This window comes from Rhinoraja longicauda, chromosome 30 (genome assembly GCF_053455715.1).
Source record: "Rhinoraja longicauda isolate Sanriku21f chromosome 30, sRhiLon1.1, whole genome shotgun sequence".
NCBI lineage: Eukaryota > Metazoa > Chordata > Chondrichthyes > Rajiformes > Arhynchobatidae > Rhinoraja > Rhinoraja longicauda.
Window position 1 is genome coordinate 26,996,009 of NC_135982.1, and position 6,069 is coordinate 27,002,077.

Consider the following 6,069-nt stretch of genomic DNA (forward strand, 5'->3'; position numbering starts at 1 on the left):
CTGAGTTACTCCAGCATTTTGTGAATAAATCGATTTGTACCAGCATCTGCAGTTATTTTCTTATACATACATGCCCATGGACGCACTGCACCATGGAGCCAAGAGCAGTCTGCGTTTAAGGTTATCCACAGGGTGAGTGTGGGGAGTGCCAACTTTCTGACTCCCAAATACGGGACCAGGTGACGTCGCCGCCCCGTGCCACGTGCTCCCACTCCACCAATGGCGGCTGCCCGGGCCGGGAGGTGGGTTGCTATGTAACCTCCATTAGGTCAACACACTCCATTAGCCTACAACGGGGCTTACAGTGTCCGGGCCTACAGTGCCCCCCGGGCCTAATACGGGACAAGGGCGGTCCCGAACGGGACAAACCAATTTAGCCCAAAATACGGGGACAGTTGGCAACCGTGTGTGAGAGAGTGTGTAAGGCCTGCAGCCAGCTGCATCAGCAGAGCCTCCTGTACATGTAGTACGTCAGGGAGCAGGAGCAACCCTCCACAACACGCTCGTGTGACTGCGTTCCGGCTCTTCCTTCTCAGCGTAGCGCTCCTCGAAACCAGACTGAGAAAAGAGAGAAAGAAAACAGCACGGTGAGAACGGACGAGAAACACTTGAAGAGAAGTTCATAAATGATAGGAGAAGAATTAGGCCATTCAATAGACAATAGGTGCAGGAGGAGGCCATTCAGCCCTTCGAGCAGCACCGCCATTCAATGTGATCCTGGCTGATCATTCTCAATCAGTACCCCGTTCCTGCCTTCTCCCCATACCCCCTGACTCCGCTATCCTTAAGAGCTCTATCTAGCTCTCTCTTGAATGCCTCTTGGATAGGACAGGTTTAGTGGGTTAAGGGCCAAACGCAGGCAGGTGGGACTAGCGTAGATGGTCGGTGTGGCTGTATGACTGTAATTTGGAGGTGTGTTTCCATTGACAGACAAAGCTAGAAATGTTTCAACAAAAACCAGCTTGTTGTGGAGTGATGTGATGCATATTTCTGGGTATTTTGGCGGCTGTCAGGAAATTAATTTCGGAAAGATAAGAGGCTGGTCAACACTTGGAGCCAAAAATATCTTTGACAAAGGATGTCAATGTGGACAGTACGTGTGCAGTGTGGCTTCCAATCTTCCTTGTCTCTCAGTAATCAGTCACTCACTAAACAGAGTTGTTTTTGCCATGTCCCAGAAATTGTTCTCTTCACAAGGGCCAACGTTCAAATTGCATCCTGTAGGGGAAAAAAAACTGCAGACGCTGGTTAAAATCGAAGGCGGACACAAAATGCCGGAGTAACTCAGCGGGTCAGGCAGCATCTCTTTTTTTACACAAATACTTTATTCCAAGACAAACGTACAAAGTACAAAGTAGTAACGCGATCAAATCAAAAGCCGCCGGTGTTGGCAGTTTACATACAAGGCAATAAGCAGCATCTCGGGAGAGAAGGAATGGGTGACGTTTTGGGCCGAGACCCTTCTTCAGACTGAGTGTAGAGCAGGAGGGATCACAGAGGGGGAGCAGTGAGAGAGGATTGTGCTCTCACTGCCGGACCGAGCATCCTGTCCGGCAACATCACAATCTGGTTTGGGAACAGCTCTGCCCAGGACAGGATGGCCCTGCAGAGAGTAGTGCGTTCGGCAGAATGTACCATGGGAACTACACTCGCCCCCCCTGCAGGACCTATACATCAGGAGGTGCAGATCCAGAGCAAGCAAGATCATGAGGGACCCCTACCACCCCAGCAACGGACTGTTCCAGCTGCTACGGTCAGGCAAACGCCTCCGCTGTCACGCTGTGAAAACAGAGAGGGTGAGACGGAGTTTCTTCCCACAGGCCATCAGGACAGTTAACTATTATAACACCAGGGACTACATTTTGTCTTCTCTGTATTAACTTTAATTTATACAGCTGTAACTGTAATTCTTTTTTTTTTGTGCACAATCCGCAGGCATTGCCACTTTCATTTCATTGCACATCGTGTGTGTGAATGTGACACATAAACTTGACTTGACTTGCTCAACTCTCGTTGGAGAGCGGAGGAGAACATCTTCAAAGCTGACACGCCTTGAGGAGAATTCGCAGCGGAGCAGCAAAATAATATGTCGGAGAAAAACTGCAGGTGCTAGTTAAAATCGAAGGTGGATACACGATGCTGGAGTAACTCAGCGGGTCAGGCAGCATCTATGGAGAACGTGGATAAGTAACGTTTCACAGAGTGCTGGAGTAACTCAGCGGGTCAGGCAGCATCTCGGGACAGACGCTCAAATTGCATTCTTGGTTCTCTCTCAGACCTGTAGATTCCTGTAACGTCAAAAACCATCTCATTTGTGTCTTGGCGACTTTTGTCGGGAGGTGGTGCCTCAGCATCAGGTGGCATTGAGTGTCTCCAAGGTGAAGCACTGTGAAGCTGAGGTGGAGTTGCTGCCTCACGCTGAAGAAGTCTGGTCTACCCCAACAGCTGCTGACGACCTTCTACCGCTGCACCATAGAGAGCATCCTAACGCATGGCATCCCTGTGTGGTACCTCAGCTGCACGGAGGCAGAAAGGAAAGCTCTTCAGCGGGTAGTCCATAGAGCTCAGAGGACCATCGGAACACAGCTACCAGCCTTGGAGGGCATCTACAACACACAATGCCTCAGAAAAGCCACCAGCATCCACAAAGACTCCTCACACCCCTGCAACAGTCTGTTCGAACTCCTTCCATCGGGCAGACGATACAAGGCCTTCTACGCCCGCACCTCCAGACTCAGGAACAGCTTCATCCCCAGGGCCATAGCTGCTATGAACCGGTCCTGCTGAGCCGGATGGTCACATCGCACAGTGAACCGGCACAGATCTACTTGCACTTTATTCTGTCTTAAAACTTACAATTTGTTTAGTTGGGTTGTTGTTGTTTAAATTAATTAAATTATTGCATCGTATGGAAGTTGCATTCCCAATCTCGTTGTACCCCTGTACAATGACAATAAAGATATATTGTATTGTATTGTATTGTATTGTATAGTATTCAGACCCGGCTCCCATCCTGACCATGGGTTCTGTCTGAACAGCGTTTGTAGCTTCTCCCCATGACCATGTGTTTTTATATCCGGGTGCTCCGGTTTCCTCCCACACTCCAAAGACTTGCAGGTTTGTGGGTTAATTGGCTTCTGTAAAAATTGTAAGTAGTCCCTAGTGTGTGCAGGCTAGTGTTGGTGTGCGATGATCACAGGCTCGGTGGGCCAAAGGGCCTGTTTCTACAGGCCAAGGGCCTGTTATATCTCTAAAGTCTAAAACAAGCTGCTGGAGGAACCCAGTGGGTCAGACAATATCTGAGGTGTCAACCGGTTAGTCAACGTTTTCTCACAGTCATACAACATGGAAACAGGCCCTCTGGCCCAACTTGCCCAAACCGACCAACATGTCCCGTCCACACTCGTCCCACCTGCCTGTATTTGGTCCATATCCCTCTAAACCTGTCCTATCCATGTACCTGTCCATATGTTTTTTTAAACGTGACAGTACCTGCCTCAACGACCTCCTCCGGCAGCTCGTTCCACACACCCACTACCCTGCGTGTAAAAACGTCGCCCTTCAGGTTCCGAATAGATCTTTCCACCCCTCACCTTAAACCTGTGTCCTCTGGTTCTTGATTCGCCAACTCTGGGTAAAAGACCCTGTGCATTTACACCATCTATTCCTCTTCAGCCTACCAGAATGACGGTGGCGCAGCGGTAGAGTTGCTGCCTTACAGCGAATGCAGCGCCGGAGACCCGGGTTCCATCCCGACTACGGGCGCCGTCTGTACGGAGTTTGCACGTTCCCCCCTGTGACCTTCGTGGGTTTTCTCCGAGATCTTCGGTTTCCTCCCACACTCCAAAGATGCACAGGTATGTAGGCTAATTGGCTTGGTCAATATAAAAATTGTGTGTGGGATAGTGTTAGTGTGCGGGGATCGCTGGGCGGCGCGGACCCGGTGGGCCGAAAGGCCTGTTTCCGCGCTGTATCTCTAAACTAAACTAAACTAAACTAACGGCCATGCAGGCATTTACACAGTGTCACACAGTGTGGAAACAGGCCCTTCGGCCCAACTTGCCCACACCGGCATAACGTGTCCCATCCACACTAGTCCCACCTTCTTGCGTTTGGCTCATATCCCACTAAACCTGACCTATCCATGTACCTGTCCACATGGTTCTTTAATGTTTCAGTGCACGCCTGCCCTTACAGGACGCGTATCCTTAAAGCTCTTCACTGTACCTTGGCACACGTGACAATAAACTAAACTCAACTGAACTGACTGTCCCCGGCTGTAGCCCCGTGGGCTACTTGTACAAAGCACACGGCTCCTACACAAGTCTACCACGTCTGTGTGATACATTGCCTCCCACTCTTCCCTCATCAGTGTAGCCGCTAGTATTCTGTAGCCAGCCCTCCCTGAGGCTGGAAGTGATGCTTGTTCCATGTCAGGTCCCTTTATGAGGTGTCTGCAAAGATGGCATCTGTGATCTCCACTGCAGACCAGTGCAAGGGGCTGCGACGCACAAGCCGGAAAGGCTGCACTGACACCGGCCATGCCACCTTTATTGCGACGTCACAAAGGGAGATCGGGCAAAGCCGCTCGGAGACCTTTCGGTTGAACTCCTCGCTCTTCGAGAGACCTTCACAAACAGCGTTATGGTGTCTCGGCACGCTGTTCCAATGCCAACAACCAATAGAACGTCTCATTCTAACGTGGCGGCACAGTGGCGCAGCGAGTGGAGCCGCGGCCTCACAGCGCCGGAGACCCGGGTTCCATCCTGACCTTGGGCGCTGTCGGTGTGGAGTTTGCACGTTCTCCCTGTGACCACGTGGGTTCCCTCCGGGCGCCCAGGTTTCCTCTAGTTGCCCAAAGACCTGCGGGTTTGTAGGTTAATTGGCCCTCAGTAAATCTGTAAATTTCCCTGGTGTGGGACAAATAAAGGAATATATTATTATTATTGTTGTTGTTGTTGTTGTTGTTGTTGTTGTTATTATTATTATTATTATTATTATTATTATTATTATTATTATTATTATTATTATTATTATTATTATTATTATTATTATTATTATTATTATTATTATTATTATTATTATTATTATTATTATTATTATTATTATTATTATTATTATTATTATTATTATTATTATTATTATTATTATTACCACCGCCTCCTAGTGTGGATGATAAAATGGAAGAACATAGAAATGGAGCGGTCTTCCGATGTACCTCATTGGGGACCAGCAAACTATCTTTAATCGGACTTTCTCTTGCACTAAACCTTATTCCCGTTATCCTGTATCTGTCTACTGCGGACGGCTCGATTGTTATCATGTATTGTCTTTCCACTGACTGGTTAGCACGCAACAAGAAGCTTTTCACTGTACCTCGGTACACGTGACAGTAAACTAGTGTGAACGGGCGATGGATGATTGCCATTGACTTGCTCAGACAAAGGGCCTGTTAGATAGAGCTCTTAGTGTCGCTATTGTTTCCATTGCTGATCTTTCAATCAACCACGATTGTGCAATTTAATGGGGGGGGGGGAATGATTAATCAAAAAGAAAAATCAAAGATTTTTTCCAAGTATTTTATATTGCAGTTTATTGAGTTTGGACTCTCTGATAAGCTCTTTCAAGATGCCGCTTTCAATAGGCAATAGGTGCAGGAGGAGGCCATTCAGCCCTTCGAGCCAGCACCGCCATTCAATGTGATCATGGCTGATCATTCTCAATCAGTACCCCGTTCCTGCCTTCTCCCCATACCCCCTGACTCCACTATCCTTAAGAGCTCTATCTAGCTCTCTCTTGAATGCATTCAGAGAATTGGCCTCCACTGCCTTCTGAGGCAGAGAATTCCACAGATTCACAACTCTCTGACTGAATTTTTTTTTCCTCATCTCAGTTCTAAATGGCCTACCCCCTTATTCTTAAACTGTGGCCCCTGGTTCTGGACTCCCCCAACATTGGGAACATGTTTCCTGCCTCTAACGTGTCCAACCCCTTAATAATCTTATACATTCCGATAAGATCTCCATAATCTTATACGTTTCGATAAGATCTCCTAAAAATAAAGGCTTC